Source organism: Fistularia commersonii, chromosome 25 (assembly GCF_037954325.1).
Source record: "Fistularia commersonii isolate RoL2024-O1a breed Wild chromosome 25, RoL_Fcom_v1.0, whole genome shotgun sequence".
Classification (NCBI taxonomy): Eukaryota; Metazoa; Chordata; class Actinopteri; order Syngnathiformes; family Fistulariidae; genus Fistularia; species Fistularia commersonii.
Window position 1 is genome coordinate 12,383,351 of NC_141308.1, and position 24,150 is coordinate 12,407,500.

The 24,150-nt window shown below is 43.9% G+C and overlaps 1 protein-coding gene across 7 annotated transcripts in view; it reads left to right on the forward strand.

The window, feature by feature from the left end:
* Positions 1–2,982: 2,982 nt before the first annotated feature.
* The window catches only part of ctnnd2b (catenin (cadherin-associated protein), delta 2b), a 120,459-nt gene continuing 99,291 nt past the window's right edge, over positions 2,983–24,150 (forward strand). For all 7 annotated transcript variants that reach the window (XM_086171861.1, XM_086171864.1, XM_086171866.1 and 4 more), the window contains exon 1: positions 2,983–3,042. The gene's annotated coding sequence lies outside the window, so the exon portion shown is untranslated. The remainder of the gene's footprint in view (positions 3,043–24,150) is intronic.

Genomic DNA, 24,150 nt, shown 5'->3' on the forward strand with positions numbered 1-24,150 from the left:
CATTTTGTAGTAAATTTAGCTGCATTATGTTATAAGTTATTACATATTGAGAAGATTATTGCAAAATAATAATAATAATAAAGCTGTTCTCATCTCATCTCAAAATGCACTTGCAACTTTTTTATTCTCTGGGAAATGTAATAACATGGAATTTATAAAATATTCTCTGTTAATGCAACCTTTGAATAGTGAACTGATAGTAATTGCTAAGTACTGCTACCAGGCTAATACAGTGATACTAATAATAGGCCTAGCTTTTACAAATACTTTAAAGTAAAATAAAATACAATTAACAAACAAATTACAAAATGCGTCTCAACAGCCGCATTTTGTAATAACAGTGCATTTTGTAATAAACGTCCAAAATGTGATAACTTTCTCATTTCATTTTGTAATAAGCCGCATTTTGTAATAAAGTGCCCCAGCGCATTTTGTAATACATTTTGCTGTATTATGTTATAAGTTATTACATATTGAGAAGATGATTACAAAACACACTTGCAACTTTTTTATTCTCCAGGAAATGTGATAACATGGTGCATTTTGTAATAACAATTCTGAAGCATAGTTTATTTGTTTGTTAATTGTATTTTATTTTACTTTAAAGTATTTGTAAAAGCTAGGCCTATTATTAGTATCACTGTATTAGCCTAGTAGCACTACTTAGCAATGACTATCAGTACACTATTCAAAGGTTGCATTAACAGAGAATATTCTATGAATTCCATGTTATTACATTTATTACATTTATTACAGAATAAAAAAGTTGCAAGTGCATTTTGTAATAATCTTCTCAAAATGTAATAACTTATTCCATAATGCGGCAAAATTGATTACAAAATGCGTTGAGGCAATTTAATACAAAATGAAATGAATAAGTTATTACATGTAGGACGTTTATAATAAAATGCACCGTTATTACAAAATGCGACTCAACAAGCTTCAACGCTGTCATGTGACCAAAAAGCTCACATGGTGTCCGGCTGTGGCACTAATCAACCCCCATACTGCAGTTCCTCTTATCGCCACAGGGGGCGCTGTTGTAACACCCCTGTCTGGGATGGATGGAGAGATGTTGTGAGAGGAAGAAAGAGAGAGAAGGGAGACTTTCAACCCCAAAGAAGTCTTCTTCTCTTCCTTTGGGCTTTTCCCTTCAGGGGTCGCCACAGCAAATCAACCTTCTCCATCCAACACCAACTACCTTCATATCCTCTCACAAGATCTTCTCTTTGGTCTTCCTCTTGACCTCCTGCCTGGCAGCTCCACCTCGTTTCGGTCATACATGTCCTGCACCCCTATGACAATGCTTTCTTTTCTTTAGGGCTTTTCCCTTCAGGGGTTAGCAAAGATATGACTAAAATATGATTAAAAAATAGTGAAAGCATGATAAAGTAAACAAAAAAAGTTGAAAACTGATTTTGATCTTCAGTCAGAATAATATTGTGTATTTTGACAGCTACAACGGACAAATGCATGTCAACAAAAAAAATCTTCAAAAATGATTTAACCACAGCAAATCAACCTTCTCCATCTAACTCTTTTCTCCTCTCTCACACCAACTACCTTCATACCGTCATAACTTATTCCATAATGCGGCAAAATTTATTACAAAATGCGCTGGGGCAGGTAATTACAAAATACGCTTTTATTACAGAATGAAATGAAAAAGTTATTACATTTTGGACGTTTATTACAAAATGCACTATTATTACAAAATGCGGCTTTATTAAAAAATGAAATGAAAAAGTTATTACATTTTGGACGTTTATTACAAAATGAACTATTATTACAAAATGCGGCTTGATTAATGAAAAAGTTATTACATTTTGGACGTTTATTACAAAATGCACTATTATGACAAAATGCGGCTTTATTACAAAATGAAATGAAAAAGTTATTACATTTTGGACGTTTATTAAAAAAGACAGCTTTATTACAAAATGAAATGAAAAAGTTATTACATTTTGGCCGTTTATTAAAAAATGCAGCTTTATTACAAAATGAAATGAAAAAGTTATTACATTTTGGCCGTTTATTAAAAAAATGCAGCTTTATTACAAAATGAAATGAAAAAGTTATTACATTTTGGACGTTTATTAAAAAATGTAGCTTTATTACAAAATGAAATGAAAAAGTTATTACATTTTGGATGTTTATTACAAATGCAGCTTTGTTACAAAATGAAATGAAAAAGTTATTACATTTTGGACGTTTATTACAAAATGCAGCTTTATTACAAAATGAAATGAAAAAGTTATTACATTTTGGACGTTTATTACAAAATGCACTATTATTACAAAATGCGGCTTTATTACAAAATGAAATGAAAAAGTTATTACATTTTGGACATTTATTACAAAATGCGGCTCAACAATCTCTCCTCCATTTCCATCTGCGGCACTGAACACCCCCTATACTGCAGTTCCTCTCATCACCGCTAGAGGTCGCTGTTGCCACTGTTGCTGCTGCCGCCGGAACCCCGTCCGTCAGTCTGTCTGGCGGGGATGGAGAGATGTTTTGAGAGAGAAAGAGAGAGAGAAAGAGAGAGAGAGAGAGAGAGAGAGTGGGAGGAGAGAGAAAAGCCGTGTCTCTCCTGCCGCCGCCTCCTGTGCGCAGTGCTCTCCGGCCGCGGCCGCTCCTTCCTCCCGCTCCTCCTCCCCGCAGCTGGGCTCTCTCTCCTCCCGGATGCTGGCTCTCCTCCTCTCTCCTCCTCCTCCTCCTCTTCCTCCTCCCCCCTTCCCTTCCTCCTCCTCCTCTTCCTCCCTCTTCCTCTTCATCGCCCCGGACACCGAGGACTCGACAGCGGCGGAATGAATGAGTGACGGCCGGACGGACCGACGGACGGACGGGGAGCATCGCTTCGCCCGGTCTGAGGAGCGGAGCGGAACCCAGAGGAGGAACCGAGGAGGCGCTCCATCCCCTCCATCCCCTCCTCCTCCTCCTTCCCCCATCCCAACCCCCCCCGAACCCCCACCCTCCTCCTCCTCCTCTTCTTCCTCCTCCTCCTCCTCCTCCTCCTCCACCGAGGGAATTCATTTCACAGTAAGCAAACGCAATGTCATCCTCCGGTTCTCCTCCTCTTCCTCCTCTCGGTTCTGCAAAAGGAGACAAAAGGCCGTTTTCCGATCTGGATGCTCTCGCTGTCATCTTCATCTTCATCATCACGCTTTCCCGTGGAAACCTCTCCCTGCTCCTCTTCATCACTCACATGCACACCGCCATTCATCCATCCATCCATCCATCCATCCCGTCCCTCTGTGTGTGTGTGTGTGTGTGTGTGTGTGTGTGTGTGTGCGAGGAGGAGGCCAAATGGGAATTACTTTCAGGTTGACCTAAATTTGAGGAGGATACGTAAGATCATCCCGGGGTGACACTTCTTCCTCCTCCAAGGCTCCTTCATCCCTTCCTTCTCTTCCTTCCACGCCGCCGCTGTTGAGTAATTAATCTTGCTCTGTTGCAAAACAGAAGGGTGTGTGCATGTGTGTGTGTGTGTGTGTGGCTCCTGGAAGTGTGTGTTCTTTGCTATGTGACCTGACAGGGTCCCCCCTCAGCCGGCGTGAGCTGATCTGATGTGCTTTGGGTGGAGCTTCTGAGGGGGGGGGGGGGGTTGCCAAGGTTACCGATGAGACGGAGCAGGTCAAGTTCGTTCCCACGCGAGTGAACCCGGATGTATGTGTGTGTGTGTGTGTGTGTGTGTGGTGAAATTCCCGTGAAAGTAACGTTTATTGACGCAAACCTGCAGAGGCTTTGCGGAAAACGCCGATAATCTATTTAAGCCCCGCCCCTTCCTGAGGACCATCACTGTCAGCAGCTATGAGGCCGCTAACTAGCCAACTGGCTAACTAGCTAATAAGCCAATCAACTAACCGGGTTTAATCACCACCTCCCGGTCATGTATTCTGAGGCTACAATCGTCATGCAAATGTGTGTTGATGTTAGCATGTTAGCGCTAAAGGTAGCCGGGGAAATCGTTAAAAAACAGACACTTCACTCGTCGCTGTTGTTTCCAGGGCGACGGCTATGAGGCCGCAAACTAGCCAACTCACGAGCTAACTCACAAGCTAGCTGACATAAAAAAATCAACTTACCGAGAGTTTCACTCCGCATCACGTGTCAATGTTAGCGTATTAGCGCGGCTAGCGCACCCCGTTTCTCAGCCTGTGAAAACATGACAAAGGTGAAAGGATCGCATCTTCACAGAACCCAAAATGGACACGCCCATTTCCCAGAAAAGGGGCGGAGTTAAGCTCTCAAACTGGATGCGTGGTGAACTCTAGCGCCACAGTTGGATGCTAGCAGACGTTGCTAGCAGACGTTGTTAGCAGACGTTGCTAGCAGACGTTCGGCGACCGGAGTTATTTCATAACAGACATTTGTTCAGGGAATCCCCCCCGCACCCCCCTCCCGTGTTGAAAATGGATTTACCCGTTTATCCGCGCCATTATCGGTTCATAATCCGGGCTTTGTTCTCGTGTCCGGGTTGTGACACCGACGCCGAAATTTTCGCTCCGTCTGCCAGGTTCCGCGCAAACAGCTTGTGTTTACTTCCTACTGCATGTGACATTTCAAACATCCCCAAAACACACACACCCACACACACACACACACACACACACACACAAAGGTGTCGCCGTCACACACGTCAACAACCTGAGCGCAAACGACAAGGAGGCCGGACGCCATCACGCGTCACCCGCGCCCTCTCGTCCGAGGGATAATCCCGTCACCGGGCTCGTCCTCCTTGGATTGATAAAGACACACACACACGCACACACACACACACACCTCCCGGCGGCCATGGTTCAGGGGAGTGTTAAGAGCGCGCCGTCACCCCTCCGTGGCCCCGGCTGCCGAGGCGCCAACAGGCTTCATTAAGCTTTTAGATTGAGGGGATGATGATACATGTGATGTGGACAAACTCCGAACAGGCGCGCGGCGACGATCATGAATCACCGCCGTGCACGCAGAAAACGACTTATTTTCTCTGCACAGCTCCCGCGATGGATAAAAAAAAAAAAAAAAAAAAAAAAAAAAAAAAAAGATGCCTCCGTGCCTGTTAGCGTAGCCATGTTAGCGTTAGATAGGAAAGTGGTAGCTTGGGAAAACTGGGGCGGTTGCTAAAGTTGAATCAAAACAGGAAGTGGGGTTGCGTCATGTGACACTATGAGACTCCGCCCCCTGGGGGGCTTCATTCCAGGATTAGGATTAAAAAGCATCATGCTGTTGTTTCTTGTTGCTACCCAGCGTTTCGCTTTTTCGCTGTAATTTTCAGTGATTTCGCGCTGCTAGCGATTAGCTAAACCTAGCAAACAGGATTGTTTTCGGAGTGCTAGCAGTGAGGTCATAGTCAGCGCTCGCCGAGGGAGGGAAAATACACAATTAGCCTTTCCCGTAGCATTGGTGTGTGCATTCCTAATGTTGTGTGTGTGTGAATTTAGTGTAATTACACCATAACAAACTAGTTCTAGCATCTTTTCTCACAAACCCGATCAGAACTCCCGCCTCAGAGACGGGCGTCGTCTCGCACGCTTTCCGCCGCCTTGCATCATGCAAGCAGAGGTCAGTCAAGCCTGGGAAAATCCTGCACACCTCCAGGAGTCAGCGGCGAACTGCAGCATGCATGTGTGTGTGTGTGTGTGTGTGTGTGTGTGTGCGGGGGATAGAGGGGCGGTAACAAACGAGTAATTAACGCTATACATCAAATGACCCACTTTCTCGTAAAGCACAAACAGCATGTTTTATGTTGAAACTTTAAGGCTGTTACTGCGAGCTTGTATAATATATATATTAATATATATATTTTATATTTTTTTTCAACTCTCTGTGGATTTTATGCAAAATCGGAGTAGTAGCTGGTTCTAATAACAGTCCCTTGATGTGGATTTTAGATGCAAAGCGCGATGATATTTTAAAACGGCGGGCTAGCTCGCCAACCCCCGACCAGAATCGTCGCCACGGTGACAATTAATAACAACACCGGCTCGACACCGGCGATGGCTATCGGTCAATTTGTACCCGGCTTGTATGTGACTTTGTTTCGAGACGGATAGAAAAATAAACGACAGAGAAAGAGAGATACGTTTGTGTCGTCGGCTGCTGTTTCTGGACGAGACGTCCATTATCGCGTCCCGATCATCGCCGCCGATAACCTTGAGAGAGACGGAGAACGACAGAGAGAAAGAGAGAGCGAGAGAGAGACCCAGAGATTTTGTTGCCCAAATGAAATGAAAGTCTGCACTAACCACTTCTGAAAGTGCTCATTTGTGCTATAATGCTAACATTTCTGGGCGAGGAACCCTGTGGTGATGCCTTCAAAGTCCTGCTGACTTCTCACAGCTGCTGACGTTCCGCTGGAAAGGGGGTTGAAGGATGCTAGCCCACATCTGGAGCAGAAGACCGTCGAAGACTCAGAATTAGCATAGCCACGTTAGCTCTCACCCCACAGAATGAGCTTGAGAGGGGGGGAACATCAGGTCGAAGGATGCTAGCGTACATCTGGAGCAGAAAACTGTTGAATACTCTGAATTAGCATAGCCACGTTAGCTCTCACCCCGCAGAATGAGTTTGACGAGGGGGAAACATCAGGTCGAAGGATGCTAGCTCACATCTGGAGCAGAAGACCGTCGAAGACTCAGAATTAGCATAGCCACGTTAGCTCTCGCCCCACAGAATGAGCTTGACGGGGGGGAACATCAGGTCGAGGGATGCTAGCGCACATCTGGAGCAGAAGACTGTTGAATACTCTGTATAAGCATAGCCACGTTAGCGGAGAAACATCAGGTCGAGGGATGCTAGCGCACACCTGGAGCAGAAGACTGTCGAAGACTCTGAATTAGCATAGCTATGTTAGCGGTGAAACATCAGGTCGAGGGATGTTAGCTAATATCTGGAGCAGAAGACTGTCGAAGACTCTGAATTAGCATAGCCATGTTAGCGGGGAAACATCGGGCCGAGAGATGCTAGCTCACACCTGGAGCAGAAGACTGTCAAAGACTCTGAATAAGCATAGCCATGTTAGCGGGGAAACGTCAGGTTGAGGGATGCTAGCTCACATCTGGAGCAGAAAACTATCAAAGACTCTGAATTAGCATAGCCGTGTTAGCGGGGAAACGTCGGGTTGAGGGATGCTAACTCACATCTGTCCAGAAGACTGTTGAATACTCTGAATTAGCGCAGCCATGTTAGCGGAGAAATGTCGGGTTGAGGGATGCTATCTCACATCTGGAGCAGAAAACTATCAAAGACTCTGAATTAGCATAGCCGTGTTAGCGGGGAAACGTTGGGTTGAGAGATGCTAGCTCACATCTGGAGCAGAAGTCTGTTGAATCCTCTGAATTAGCATAGCCACGTTAGGTCTCACTCCACAGAATGAGATCGACGGTGGGGGGGGAACATCAGGTCGAGGGATGCTAGCTCACATCTGAAGCAAAAAGGGAAATACTGTCCAAGACTCTGAATTAGCATAGCCATGTTCGTACGGAAACATCGGGTTGAGGGATGCTAGCTCACATCACAGAAGACTGTCGAAGACTCGGAGTTAGCGTAGCCGTGTTAGCGGGGAAACGCCGGGTCAAAGGATGCTAGCTCACATCTGGAAGCAGAAGACTGTCGAAGACTCTGAATTAGCATAGCCACATTAGCTCTTGTCCTGCAGAATGAGATTGGCGGGGGGAAACATTGAGGGGCGTTCTGAAAAGAACAGCATAAATGTCCGCCTCCTCCTCCCGTCAACATCTACTCCGACGCTCGCCAGGTCACATGTCTCCGCCGCCGATCGCTAAGCGCTAACGCCTGCAGCTAGTAGCCTCATCTTTGGCGTGGAGAGGCCGAGCGGTTGTTGTCCCCCCCTGACTCCGCCGCCGCATCGCTCTCCCGATCCGTCCCCCGTGGAGCGCCATGTTGCCGGGTTGCAGTTGCCACGTTGTTGTTGCCGTGGCAACTGGGACCCCCACCCTCCCTCTGCAATGTCAACCAGGTGCGTTCTGGCAGTTCAGGCTCTAACAAGGCCAACCCTCGTCTGAGATAATGAGCGCGACTCTGCTGTCATGGCGATGACTCTTTCGCGCGCGTGTGTGTATGTGTGTGTGTGTGTGTGTGTGTGTGTGTGTGTATTGGAGAGGGGAAGGTCAGCAAGGGGCAACTCCCAGTTAGCTCGAAGTGTGTGTGCGAGGGAAGCAAAGGGCTTCCAGCTGTGGTGTGTGTGCAGACGGACGCCCTTTTTCTGCAGCCGCTTCGCGTGTTTGGAGTGTGTGTGTGTGTGTGTGTGTGTGCAGCTGTAGCTCGTCCTGGGAAACAGCTGCGCGAGCGAAGAGGTCACGAGCAGGTTCAGATCGATTCACGTGGAAAAATCCAAGAGGGGATCAATATCTGATGGGTGGACGACCCACTCAGAGGTCAATTTTTGGTCCCCGTTGTCGTTTGCGGCTTCCGAACGTCTCCGGCGGCCGGATTTCGAGAAAGGCGTCCGAAAACGAGCCGGGAAAACGGTTCATTCGTCAGCGCTGTCATCAAAAAGCACAGTTCGGTGTTATTACTACGCTGTTATTACACTGGAATAACGGTAATTAGCAAAACCAACATGGGGAGAAAGAGCAGACACACAAATGTCAAGGAGGGAGTGGAAGACAGAAGGAAGAAGTTTTATTTAGTAATAATGATGATACGTTGTAATAACCGGTAATAATCAGTAATAACCAGTGGATACCAAAACACTGTCAGGCGTCAAATTGATTGTGAAATCATTGCTGGAATTTGGAAATAAATTAATCAATTGATCAATTGAAAAAACAATTGCTTTAAAAAAGTATGCATGAAAAATATGCCTTAAAATTATTTTTTGAAATCAAGAAATTGCCCCAAAATAGACTTCCTGGAATGAAAATCTTTTTTTTTTCCCAGAAAGAAATGATCCCCCCCTAAAAAACACTTATTTTTGTAGTAATAGCAAAACCATCAAGAAGAAATGATTTGAAAATACATAAAAAAAAAAAGAAAGAAATCTGTGAAAAATGCACAAAAAAGCAAAGTACAAAAAAATCCCTGAAATGAATTCTAAAAAAGATATCAAAAAATAGATTATAATTTCTTAAAGGATTACGAAAAAAAAAAATTTAAGAAAGAGAAAAGTTAAGAGGGGGAAAAAAGATTTTGAAATTTATTTGTATTTTATTATAACATTTAATTTAAAAAATTAAAATTACACAATAAAAATAAGCAAAAATCTAGAAGGAATCACCTTTTTTTTGTAAATTTATTTTTATTTTTTATTTACAAATCCTGAGCTGAAGCAGCTCTTTGGTTCGTCAGCCGTTTCACCGTTTCCCCCCTGCTCTCGGATGGACGCCCGCGACTTTGCATGCCCTTGTCTTTGTTCACGTGTGTGAGTGTGTGTGTGTGTGAGTGTGTGTGTGTGTTCTCACATCTCATATGATCACTGTTTTTTTAATTCTCCACCCTGCAGGTCATGGAAGGGTTAATAACAGAAGCTGTGAACAAAAAAAAAATCTTTTTTCTCCTCCATTGTTTTTTTTTTTCCGGTGGTCGCGGCGTTTAGCACGCCGACCTGCTGACGAGGAGTTTGGCTTCGCCGGCGCCGTGATGTCAAAAAGAAGGACCGGTCGGAACCTCCTCCGTTTTTTTTTTTTTTTTTTTTTTTTTTAGTAAACTTTCATTTCCGACGCTCTTGCTCGAGAAAGCATTTGCTTGCCTGCGGGGTTTTCGGTGCACGCGGGGCGGAGGAAGTGGCGTCCGGCCAGCGAAGCCGGCCATTGTCCGGCCGTAATGCCCCTTCATTCACCGGCCCGCCGTCGGCCCGGCGACCTGACAGCTTCTAATCTCCTCTTTATCCCGAAGCTTTGCTCAGCACTTTGCCGGCTCATTGAAAAAAAAAAAAAAAAAACTTGGCCGCGGAGAGCGGCGTGGCGGGAAAAACCAGGCGTTCCAGGACCGTCTGGTCGCCGTGGCGTCGCCAGAGGGTTCCCCGCGGGAGCTAAGCTACATTTAAAAAAGGTTGTTTACAAGTCTGTGCGCACAGACGGACCAGGTGTTAGCTTAGCATCAGATTGTATGGCTACAGATAGGGAATGCTCAGCTTAGCATCAGACTGTATGGCTACAGATAGGGAATGCTACGCTTAGCATCAGAGTGTATGGCTACAGTTAAGGAATGCTAACCTTAGCATCAGACTATATGGATACAGATAGGGAATGCTCAGCTCAGCATCAGACTGTCTGGCTACAGATAGGGAATGCTAAGCTTAGCATCAGACTGTATGGCTTCAGATAGGGAATGCTAAGCCTTGCGTCAGACTGTATGGCTACACATAGGGAATGCTGAGCTTAGCATCAGACTGTATGGCTACATATAGGGAATGCTAAGCTTAGCATCAGACTGTATGGCTACAGATAGGGAATGCTTAGCTTAGCATCAGACTGTATGGCTACAGATAGGGAATGCTAAGCTTAGCATCAGATTATATGGCTACAGACAGGAAATCCTAAGCTTAGCATCAGACTGTATGGCTACAGATAGGGAATGCTAAGTACCCCACGTTAGCACACCAATGGCATTGCTGGGCCTAATGTTACCGTGCTATCACACGTTAGCTCTGGGAATCCCCAAAGTTGTCTTGAGGCGTGTGTGTGTGTGTGTGTGTGTGTGTGTGTGTGTGTGTGCGGCGTGATGGTCGCAACAGTGAAGGAAAACCCGGCGCCTGGGAGGCGGAAGGAAGTTTTCAAAGATCTTCTCCAGAGTCCCAGTTTGTGGAGAAGGACAGTGGAGCCTCTTCTTCTGGCCTCCTGCCTCGGGGAGCCCAGCGCTCGCTAACCTTCTGATTCACCGACGGCAGCCGCTGATCAGATGCTGCTCAGCTGGTTTCAAGCTCCCGTGTTCTTCACGTTCTCCTGCCAGGGTTCTCTAGGTTCTCCAAGTTCTCCAGCCTGGGTTCAGGTTCATCGAACACATAGCTGTGAATGAGAAGCACAGCAGTTGGATTTGATTGTTGTGGTTGGGAGGAGGTTAAGCCCCGCCTCTGGTGGTGTTTGGCCCCGCCTCTCACAGATAAGCCCCGCCTCTAGCTGTGATTGGCTCCGCCCCTTCCTCGATGACTTTCTCGTCGATCTCCTGGTTTTTGAACGTCTTTGAACGTCTCATCTGATGGAGGTCGGCATTTAGATCTGCTTCAGAGGTTTTCCTCTCATAGTCCTGATCCCGGCAAGACCAGGACCAGGTCCTGGACCGAAGAGACCGGGATGAAGAGGGCGAGGAGCACAAGAAGATGAAGAGGATGAAAAAGCTGCTCTTTCTACTGGAGGATTTGGAGAAAGTGACTGGCGGGTAATTAGTTCTCTTCTGCTGACAGGACTACAAATATGGAGGAGGAGGGGAGGAGAAGAAGAAGGAGAGGAGGAAGAGGGGAGGGGATGGAGGAGAAAATGAACATCATTAGACAGGAAGTGGAGGAGAGCGAGAAGAGGAAGAGAGGATGGACTCCTCGCCGTGAAACAGGAAGCAGTGACACATGAAATATGAGACAGGCTAACTATTTATAGCTCTGCGGGAGAGAGTGGTCACATGACCCGCCTCTTCCTCCTCGCCGTCTGTCCACAGGCCACGCCCCCCCCCGTGTCGCCCCCGGCGATTGGTTCCCTCCCCCCGACAAGGAGGAAGTGAGGAAGCGGCGAAAGGCGGGGTCACATGACCTCCACAACAACGCCGGCCTTTGTTAGCCTGCCAATGGTTTGTAGCCTGTTAGCGGCTAAAAATACACCGCTAACGGCGGATGACAAAGTGGGCGCACACACACACTCACTCACACACACACGCCGAAGTGCACGTGTGTGTTTTCATTCAGTCCGGTTATGTAACCGCGCAGGAAAAGGAAAAAAGGCTAAGCTAACCCCAGGCGAGTTTAAGGTCGCCTCCCAAGATAGTTTCATCTTGGTTTTTTGGGGGATTCTGGGTAGTTTCCCCAGCGGCTCCGGGCGATTCATCTGGGAAATTCAGAAAACATCACATCCCTGCGGCTAATGTCGCTAATGCTGCTGTTTTTAAAGCTGCGGCGCCGGCTAGCCGTCGTTCCGCTGAGGACGCGGTCATGTGTTTGGCGCCTGACAGTGAGGCGTATGGATGGAGTATTAACCCTTTTAGCATCTCGCGAGCATGTTAGCATGTTAGCCCCCAAGACGAACGCCCTTTTCTTGTAGTTAGCCATAGCCGCCGTAGCACTGAATTCGCCAGTTGGTTGACTCATCCAATGTCGCTAATGCTGTTGTTTTTAAAGCTGCCGCGCCGGCTAGCTGTCGATCCGCTGAGGACGCGGTCATGTGTTTGGCACCTGACAGTGAGGCGTATGGATGGAGTATTAACCCTATAGCATCTCGCTAGCATGTTAGCATGTTAGCCCCCAAGACGAATGCCCTTTTCTTATAGTTAGCCGTAGTCGCCGTAGCACTGAATTCGCCGGTTGGTTGACTCATCCAGGGCGCTCAGTTGTCACGGAGATGTTTCACTCACGTGACAACAAGCTACCCATCATCCAACGCTTCCCGTTAGCTTCGTGCTAACCCGCCGCCACCTCCACCGACGGCCTCGGATCGAATTGCTTTCCACTTCCTGTTAGCGAAACCTGTTAGCCGGAACTTGGAAACGGAGGCCTTCTGTCCTCCTTCCTCCCTTCCTCCTCCCTCAGGAGGAAAGGGATGAAGGAGCGCCGGGTTATTTCATCCGTAATTCTTCTGGCAGAGCGTCCCGTTGAGCGCCATCACACCGCATGAAACATTTAGCAACTCTGAATTAGCCCCGCCACCCCTTCTGTCCTGGGTGTTTTAATTTTCTCTTGTGTGTGTGTGTGTGCCTACGTGCTTGTGTGCGCGCATCTGTGTGTGTGTGTGTGTGTGCGTGTGTTTGTGTGTGTGTGTGTTGGTCTCAAACACAGGCCTCTTGAGTGGATGCTGTTAGCATACAAAGCTAACCAGTGATCTGCTGGTGAAGGTATTCTCATTTGTTTGTGGTATGTAGGTGGATTCACGTTTGTGTGTGTGCGTGCGTGTGTGTGTGTGTGTGTGTGTGTGTGTGTGTGTGTGTGTGTGTGTGTGTGTGTGTGTGTGTGTGTGTCTTGGTCCCATTTTCAGGCCTCTTGAGTCCAGACACTGTTAGCATCCAAAGCTGACCAGCCGTCCGCTCATGAAGTTATTCTCCATTCTTTGTTCTATGTAGGTGGATGCACGTGTGTGCGTGTGTGTGTGTGTGTGTGTGTGTGTGTTTGTGTGTGTGTGTGTGTTGGTCTCAAACACAGGCCTCTTGAGTGGATGCTGTTAACATCCAAAGCTAACCAGTGCTCAGCTCGTGAAGGTATTCTCATTTGTGGTATGTAGGTGGATTCACGTGTGTGTGTGCGTGTGTGTGTGTGCGCGTGTGGGTGTGTCTGTGTGTGTGTGCGTGTGTGTGTGTGCGCGTGTGGGTGTGTGTGTGTGTGTGTCTCATTCACAGGTCTCTTAAGTCCAGACACTTTTAGCATCCAATGCTAACTAGCCATCCGCTCATGAAGGTATTATTCTCCTTTCTTTGTTCTATTTAGGTGGATGCACGTGTGTGTGTGTGTTTGTGTGTGTGTGTGCACGTGCGTGTGGGCATGTGTGTGTTGGTATCCAACACAGGCCACTTGAGTGGACGCTGTTAGCATACAAAGCTAACCAGCTGTCGGCTTGTGAAGGTATTCTCCTTCCTTTGTGCATTGTGGGTGGATGCACGTGTTTGTGTGTGTGTGTGTGTGTGTGTGTGTGTGTGTGAACCCTGAACCCGGTCCAATTTCCTATTGAGCGTGGGTGTGTGTGGTGTGGCTTTCTGGACCCTCTGTGTGTGTGTTTGTATTGAGTTGTTTCCATCAATAGGGGGACATTAGCAGTGACCTGTGATGGCTGGAGGTCACATGATGCAGACCTCCTCGCCCCCCCCACGCCCCGACAACACGCTTTTATTTTGAAAGATCGAAAAACTCAGAATTTAATCTCAGACTATTAATCCAAACAAGAGTTTTCCCCGGGGGGACAGAAGCAGATCAGATATTCAATCCTGGAAAATAATCCAGAAATGGATTTGAAAGACATTTGAAAACAAAATGTAACACAAAAGTGAAGGGATTTGGATATTTGAAACGGAAACAAACAGGAAATTCATTAAAATTCAGTGCAGGGATTTCTCAGGACTGGGACTAGACTGGGACCAGACTGGGGACTTGAATTGGGACCAGACTGGGGACTTGGCTCGACTTGGACTTGGACGAAGTCCGGGACTTGAACCGGGAATTTGTGAGGAGACCTGGACTGGGACTAGACCGGGGACTGCGCTCGACTCAGACTTGAACTTGGACTAGACTGGGACTAGAGTCCGACTCGGACTCGGACTAGACTGGGACTGGGACTAGATTGGGGATTGGGTTTGACTCTGACATGGACTTGGACTAGACTGGGACTAGACTTGAACGGGGACTAGACTCAGACTCGGATTATAAATGTATTTAAACTAGCTAGCTCGGTATCTTGATTTACATATTTTCATATATTTTTTACGGCTGCAGGACATTTCCTTAAATATTGGAGAGGAATTCCATGGGGAAAAAACCGAACAAGAAAATTTAAAAATAAATAAGCAAGATAAAATGTCTTGAAACGTCTTTCATCAAGTTTTCCTGAAAAAAAAGAAATAGCCGTTGCTATGGTTACTCCCTTAGCCTCTCTATCTATCTCTTTTCTTAAAATGACCTATTTATGAAGCTAGTCATTGTTTATTTTTTCAATATATTGTATATTCTCTGATATATTCATGATGGTTAATTAATCCCTTTTGACAATTTTTAGTTTTATACGTTTGTTTTTAATTTAATAAGAATTAAATCATTTATTATTATTTAAAAGCAATTTATGGCTAATTTTGAGCCAAAATCTTGTCAATTTTGAAATGAATCGCTGGTCGTTTCCCGTTCGTTCTAAACCCGATTGAGATTTCCGAGCTGTTTTTCAAACGAATATGTAACACACACACACACACACACACACACACACACACACACACACACACACACACAGAGCGTTCTCATCTTCCCCGACCTCAGTGGCAAACGCACAAACCCCGGACACAAATATGAACCGACACACACAGGGGTGTAATTGTGTGTGTGTGCGCGCCTGTGTGTGTGTGTGTGTGTGTGTGTGTGTGTGTTTGAGCCCCCGCTTGGTCCCGCGTTTGCGTGAAAGCGATAGAACCGAAGATTAAGAGGGAAAATGCGCGGGAAGAGCAAGGGAGGAAATTAACTTGGGGATTTATTTCTGCTTCAGTTCCGTGTTTGGAAAATGAGGAAACAAATAAAAGGATCCGCCTGGGACTTCGGCGGAGCTCGGAGGGCCTGTAATAAGATCCCCCCGCTGAAAAAAACAGGAATAAAAAAATAAGATAAACAAGGCGAACACTAACTGGATGATGGAGGGAGCGTCGGGGAAACACGGCGTCCGCCCGATCCGGGGCCTCCGGTGGCTCCAAAACCATAAATAAAAGCCTAATCTGCATTTCGATCGTTAGCAGAGGATGTTAATCCCGAGCGGCGAGAAGCCGGTGTTTTTTTTTTGTTGCTTACATTCTGATACGTGGGTGAAATAACGCGGTAATAATCACATATCAGACACGACATCGCGTCGGCGACAGTCGCCGAAATGCCCGGGGAATGAAAAATCCCTGCGACGTAATCTCACAATCCAGAACCATCTAAGAGCGAAGAAGGCGGACTGCAATCAGAAAGTCAGATTATGGAAATATAATACAGTATATAATCATATAGCATGACGATTTAATATTTCAGATGATAAAAATAGCTCCTCTCCTCTTTGGCGCCCCCTAGAGGCCGCCAGCGTCATTACACCATTAGAAATCCGAGTTTATCATAATGAATGAAAATGAATTATTTTATTTTTTGCCGGCGTCCTCGTGTTTACGCACACATTATTGTAAATTATTATATCATTTGCCAATTTAGTGTTATTTTATTATTATTTTATTTATTATGTTATTTTTATAAAAACAATGGCTGTTCAGCATCCCTCTTTGGCACCCCCTAGAGGCCGCCTGTGTCACTACATCAGGAGTTTATAGCTTTATTTGGTAATTGTTTTGTTTTCTCCCAGTGTCATTGTGTTCATACACACACACACACACACACACAAAATATTGTATATTATCATACCATTTGACAATTTAATATGTCAGTTTTGCTGACAAGCCTTTTTCGGTAACCGTTAGCAACCCGAGTCTATCAAACGGGTCGGTTTATTTTCTACCGGCGTCCTCGTGTTCACACACAAAAACACAAACACATGCAGATTGGTGTTTGCTTTGTCTCCTCAGCCAGGCGCACTCGTGTGTGTGTGTGTATGTGTGTGTGTGTGTTTGGGATTGGCGCGGGTGTTTGCTAGCTTGTTTGCTTGTTGCCTGCATGTACAGTAAGCATGAATCATAATTGCAAGATACTGATCGACCTTTCACACGTGTGTGTGTGCGTGCACGCCTGATTGCATGTGTGTGTGTGTGTGTGTGAGTGCTCGGAGACCATCACCCCCTTGCTGGCATCACTAATTAAAACAGCAGATTAGGATCACAGGGAAATGCAGCTAATTGAATTCACTGCTGGCTGTTTATTTTGGCCTGTGTGAAGTCTAAATTTAGGACAATTAAAAGGCAACCTTCAGCAACGCACTCATGAAATCACCCAGAAGAGCCGAGCGTCCAAACGTCGTCCCGTCGTCGCGCCCCCCTTTCGCAAGACGCCACTTTGTTGCGCGCCTCTGCTAGCACGCCTCTGCTAGCACGCCTCTGCTAGCACGCCTCTGCTAGCGCGCTACTTCCTGTGTTTGCGAGCCTCGTCTTCTCGTGTCGGTGCGATGGACCTGCAGAGGGCGATTCAAAAGAGCATGGGAGCTTTTTAAAATGTATTTTAAAACAACAAAAACCCTCCTCATCAGTTTTAGGAAATTTGGGGATATATATATATATACATATATATGTGTGTGTGTGTGTGTGTGTGTGTGTGTGTGTGTGTGTAATATGTTTTAAGTTCTGCTTAATTCATCATAATAATACTGTCTGAATTCAGAGATTCTCATTATCATTTGTATTGTTTTTATTATTATATTATTATTATTATACTATTATTATGAGTAATAGCAATATAATTAGCATTATCCACATTATTATTATTATTATTATATTATTATGTTTAATAGCAATATATTAGTATTATCAGCAATATTATTAGTATTACATTATTATTATTATGATCAATAGCAATATAATTAGTATTGTCAGCAATATTATTATTATTATTATTACTATTATTACCACTACTTTTATTTCTATTATTAATATTAATATTGCCATAGTTGTTGCATTGTTATATTCTTACTATTACTGTTTTTGGTATTTGTGAATTTCTATTATTCTAGTTATTTTTTATTATGATTTCTATTATTTCAGTACCATTAGTCATAGTAGTGGTATTAGCATTGCTATTATCTTAATATTATTATATCAACCTAATTCTTCTAATTATTAATATTACAATTTCGATTATTCCTTTTAACTATTACTTTTATTCATATACATATTGATATTGTCATAGTTATTGTGTTAGTATTATCATCACTATACCTTTTGTTATTGTACCTGTCATTTATCATCATTATTGTGTACTGCTGCTATTGTTGTTATTATTATCAACTTATTGGTATGAATATATTTTGTAATTATTTTGAGATCAGTGTTTTGGGGGGGGGGGAGAAAGTATTTCCTTAAATCCAGTGTCATATCTATGTTCAAGAAGAAAATCATTTTTCTAAGCCTTTGAATAAATGAGTCCACAAGCATTTAAATAACAAAAATAATAATAACAGAAACAAAAGGGAGAACTTTGGTCGAAACCCGCCAAGGCGTCTGGTAAAGCCTCTCCTCCGGCCGAGGACGAGGAGAAGCAGCTGATTCACGCTAATGAGATCCCCCTTTCTTTCTTTTTTTTCTTTTTGGGTGGAATCCCCTCCCTGTGAGAAGGTTGCCTCGTCTTAAAACGGGGCCGGGGGCTGAATTCAAACAGGTCCGCTCGGGGTTTCAGCGTAAATCTGGCTTCCTCCGTCAGCTAATATTTTCTTTATAATTAGCAGAGTGAGTTTTCTTAAACCGCGGCAAGTCGGGGGAATTTGCATTTCCCGGAGAAAACCGGCGGCGGTGATGAAGGGCCGCCTGGCGGGCAGGAAGCCGCGATGTTCTCGACGAAAAGTCCCACATAATCCCGACGCAGGTCCGAAGACGCTTGACAAAGGGACCCTTTCACAAAGATATCGCGTTAAAGTCTTCGTTCGCAAAGATCCGACTCACCCAGAGTCCAAATTAACGGCTCTGTTTATGAGATTTATTTTTAAAAAGGTCCTTATTTGATAGTCCAGATTAATCCAGATGGTTTCCGTCGTAAAGGTCCTGTTTCAATTAATCATTTCCATTAAAAAAAAAAGTCCAAGTGAAGTTATTTGAATAAAAATCCAGATTAACTAATTTCCTTGATAAAACTCGAGATGAACTTATTTTCTTGATAATGATCCTGAGACACTAATTTCACAAATGAAAGTCCAAATTAATATTTTTCTGAGTAAAAGTCCAGATTGACTAATTTTCTTGATAAAACTCGAGATTCACTAATTTTCTGGATAATGATCCTGAGTAAGTAGTTTCACAAATGAAAGTCCAAATGAATTATTTTTCTGATTAAAAATCCAGATTAACTAATTTCCTAAATAAAAATACAGATTAACTCATTTCCTTGATAAAAGTCCAGATTAACAAATTTTCTTGATAATGGCCCTGAGTAACCAATTTCACAAATGAAAGTCCAAATTAATTAATATCCGTAGCAGAAGTCCAGATGACTAAATTTCTTCGATAAAAGTTTGGATTCAATCATTTCCTCAGATGAGAGTCCAGATTAAGTAATTTCCATCATAGATATCCAGATTAAGACATTTTCTGATTGATTGTCCAGATTAACTAATTGCCTTGAAAAAATTCAGATTGACTCATTCGGTTTAATAAAGAACAGATGAACTAGTCTAGATCAATTTATTTCTTCAATTAAAGTCAAGATTATGCTATTTAAAGTCCAAATTAACTCATTTGTTTTGTAAAAACCAGATTAATTGATTTCCCATATAATAATCCTGATTGACAAATTTCACCGTAGAAATCCAGATTTACTAATTTATTTAAAACAGTCCAGATTAATTGTTATCAGTGATAAAAATCCAGATTAAGTCATTTCCTTTATCAAAATTTCAGATTATCTCATATCCTCACCAGAAGTCGAGTCATTTCCTGAATAAAACCCCAGACAGGGTTATTTCCATAATGAAGTCCAGATTCACTCATTACCTCATTAAAAGTCCAGATTGATGAAGATCCTGAATAAAAGGCCAGGATTTCAAATAAAGACTTAATTTAGCAAGATGCTAAATGAAGCTCTTAATTGTCCGAGACACTTAACGAAGGGCCCCGTTCCCTGAGATTACAACTAAAAGTCCTAATTAATCCAGACACTTGACAAACGACCCGATTCACTGGGATTCCAAATGAAGGGTTTTGTCTGCAGCGTCCTTATTACAAGTCGAGGTTAACTTTGTAAGAGTCAAGATTAACTCACATCTTTTATACAAGTCAGGATTAACTAATGCCCTCCATAAACGTCCCGATTGATCGGGTTTCCCCTCCGACCGCCTGACGGCCCTTAATTTACAAAGACACTCGACAAAATGTGGATTCACTAAGAGTCCGAATCAAAGTCCCTGATTGGCCGAAGTCCTTCACGAGCGCCGGCGTGCACTTAGCTTCTTATCAAGTGTAATGACGTGATAATTATAGCCCAGGAGGATTATAAACAGCGCTTCGGGCTGGGATTTGCACCGTTCTGAAAGGCCAGGGGAAAATCAGGAAGCATGATTTATTTCATTTCATTTCATTTTATTGTATTTTATTTTATTATTATTTTATTTTTCTATCAATTTCTTTTATAATAATTTTTTCGTTATTATTTTATTCTATATTATCGTTTTATTCTATGTTACTGTTTTACTGTATTGTTTTATTTTATTTCGTTTTATTGTATTTCATTATATTTTATTATTATTTAATTTTATTTTACTTTATTATTATTTTATCTTTTTCAATTTTATTTAACTCTATTATGATTTTATTTTATTTTATTCTACAATTTTATTTTTATTATCATTTTATTTTATTTTATTTTATTTTACGGTTATTTTTTATTATTATTTTATTTTATAGTATTATTTTATTTTCTTGTGATCATTTTATTTTACGGTTATTTTTGTATTATTATTATTATTTTAAATTATTTTTTATATATATAATTTTTTTATGATTATTTTATTTCTCTCCATATTATTATTGTATTTTATTTTATTTTACCTTATAAGTATATTATTTTATTTTTTTTTATTTAATTTTTGTTTGATTTAATTTAATTTTATTTTATCTTATTTTATTTTAAGGTATTATTATCATTATCATTATCTTAGTTTGATTTATATATTTAGGTTTTTTTGTTGTTTTATTTCACCATTCAATGCTGCCCCCCTGTTGCCCCTCGGGGACAAAAAAAAAAAAATGTGAATTTTTTCTGAACCGACCCGTGGACGGATGAGCTTTTAAGCCTCAAACTAGAACAAATGAAAGCGGCGGCGGCGGCGGCGGCGGCGGTTGGGGGCGGGGCCAGATCTGGCGAGATTTTTTTTTTTTTTCCCGATGGTTTTAGCAGCTTTGTATTGTGAATGCTTTGAATAACACTTTTTTTGTTTATTAAATCCCACAACAGATGATTTCCGTTAATATGTGGACCAATTACAAATGGCCGCCGCGGAGGAGAGGTGGATTTATGGCGCCCGTTCGCCTTCGACGGCAGAATTCCTCCCGTGTGTGCGGATCAAAACTGTTTCTGGGATTAAATTAACGTCGGCAGATGATTTAGCAAATTAGTTTTTATGGTTTGAAGGGCGCGAGCAGAGCCAGCCTGCTGTGATTGGATCCTTCACCTGTCAATCATCTGGGAGGCGGGGCTTGCAGGAGAGGGGCGGGGCTGAGAAGAGCACTGCAGCAAGTTTTAATGAGACACACACATACACACACACTCACACACACAGACGCACAAGCACACATCAGGTAGAGACATGAACACACCCTGCTGATTTATGTACACACACACACACACACACATACACACACAAAACACGTTTGTGTGCACATACACACACACACACACTAATATGCAAACACTCATGCATTTCAGTTTTTAGGGCACACAAACAGACACACACTCACTTGCATATATAAACACATTAACAGTCACACACACACACACACACACACACACACACACACACTCACACACGCGCTCACGCTCAGGAACATCAACACACAATGCATGCAAGCACATGAACAAAAGACATTGACGCTAGTGTGCGCGCACACACACACACACATATGCAAACACACACTTCTATACCCTGATGCATTCAAGCAGACGCACACACACGATCACACATTCCGGTTCACAAACACACACGCGCACACACACACACACACACACACACACACAGGTACATCAGCACATAAAGCATGCAAGCGAATGAACACAAGACATGTCGGCAGTCACATGCACACACACAAAAACACTTTTGCATGCACACACACACACACACCCACACACACACACAGGCACATCCAAGTATAGACACAACCACACCCTGATTATTTACATACACACACAACCATAAACATCACCATGGAAATGCAGACAAACATACAAGAACACACACACACACACACACACACTCATGCATTGAAACATGCACACACACACATGCACACGCACACACACGAACACAAACAAAAGTGAATGCGCATAGGGTCACGACGCATGCAAACACACACACATAGCCATGTATATGTACATGCTTGCTCACACAACAACACACACACATTGTGGATGTATGTGTTGCCGCGGCAACAGCAGAGATTACTGCTTTGACAGGCAGGTCACCCCCCTGCATTACTGCACAGAAATATGGGCCTAAAAAGCCAAGATTACCGTAGAGTGAAATAAAGCCTTTAGTCCTAATCCACGCTCAACGTCTGGTGAGCGGCCCACCGTTGGCCGCCGCCGCCGCCGCCCGCTAATGGCCGCCGCCGCCGCCGCCGCCGCTCGCTTGCCGCCCGTCGTTGCCGAAAGCTGCTTTGCGCTGGTCCATCCGCCGGCTTGACCTATATCTGGCTGCCCGCCGCGCTGGCTGGCAAAACAAAAACAAACAACCCCCCTCCCCCTACCACACACACACACACACACACACACGGGTATCCATCGGTAAACGATCACTTATCAATCATCTTTTCCGATCACTCCCTTCGATCCTGCAGGTTTGGTGCTGCAGCATCACAATAAGATCATATTATCTCGTGATATATTGATAATATTATAAAAATCATATATTTTATATATTAAAGATATTATAAATATACATGTTACATATTATAGATAATAATTTTATATCATATTGTATTCAATACATTTTTTATACATGTATAGGTATATTATATACTATATATAGTATATATATATATTCTATATAATGATTCTATATTAAGCTAACTCTTAGCAACATTGCTGCAGATGTTCTTCTCTGGCTGATCCTTGAGAGGATCAATGCTCCGCGTCGTCTCTTGACGATGAATTGATCAAATCGATCGATCGGCTGATCGGGTGCTGATTTTCATGCAGGTTATTTTAACATTCTTTCTGTTTTTATGGATGAATTGATAGGAAGAGAGCAGCAGACGAAGGGAAGGGGGGTTGCGGACGGAAATGGGGGGATGGAAGGCGGGTTCTAGGGGGTCCTGGGGGGTCCTGGGGGGTCCTGGGGGTCCCCAGTTGCTTTGTGGTGTAGCAGGTCTGGATCCGACCCCCCCCCTCCACCTCTCCCGGTCCTCGCAGTCCACCGTCCTCCTGCAGAAATGCGCTGAGATACCAAGAAATAGGTCAAGTGTGGAAGAGCAGGCTGCAGGAGAGTGTGTGTGTGTGTGTGGTGTGTGCGTGTGTGTGTGTGTGTGTGTGTGTGTGTGTGTGTGTGGGGGGATCTATGGAGGTACAAGGGGGGGCGGCCATATTGGCAGCCCCTCAGTGACTCCCCTCTTTTAACTTCCACCTTCTTCTCGCTCATCCTTACTTTATTTTTCACTTCACACTTGGCTGCTGCTGACGATGACTAGCTATGTGTGTGTGTGTGTGTGTGTGTGTGCATGTGTGTGTTTTTGCATATACGTGCGCATGTGCACGCGCAAAGCTGGCTGATGCAGCCGTTGCGGCAGCTCGGTGATGCTTCAGGATTACACGGTGACATGAGAAGCCCGTGTCCTCCTACGCCTGGTCAGATGACACATGGCATCCAGGGAACGAGTGTGTGTGTGTGTGTGTGTGTGTGCATGTGTGTGAGTGCACGCAGGAGTTTCTCTCATGCTAGAACTCTGACATTTGGTGTTAGATAATCAAATGCTGGCATCTTTCTGGGGAGTACACCGTGCACGTACACATAGTACACAGTGTGTACACAGAACGCAGTACTACTGCGTATTATGTACTTTGTACACAGAACAGTGAGGTTACACAACTACATCTACTGCTTTTTTGCATTTGTTACATTTATATTAGCTTAGCTTAGCTTTGCTCGAGCTTAAATATTGCATTTTCCCATCCAAGCCTGGATTTCACTTTATTTTAAAAATCGCTGCTTCGGGCAAGAAAGACATTTCAGGAGGAGGAGGAGGAAGGAGAGGAAGAAGAAGAAGGAGAGGAGGTGGAGGAGGAAGATGTGACACCACCTGGGTTGTTTTGGTTGTTGATGGAAAAAAAGAAAAGGGAAAAAAAGAAAAGGGAAAAAAAGAAAAGGGAAAAAATAAGAAAGCGGTCACCCTGAATAACTCCATCATGTTAGCTGTGTGTGTGTGTGTGACAACCCTTCAACCCAAACCGAGTGGTGTGTGTGTGTGTGTGTTTGTGTG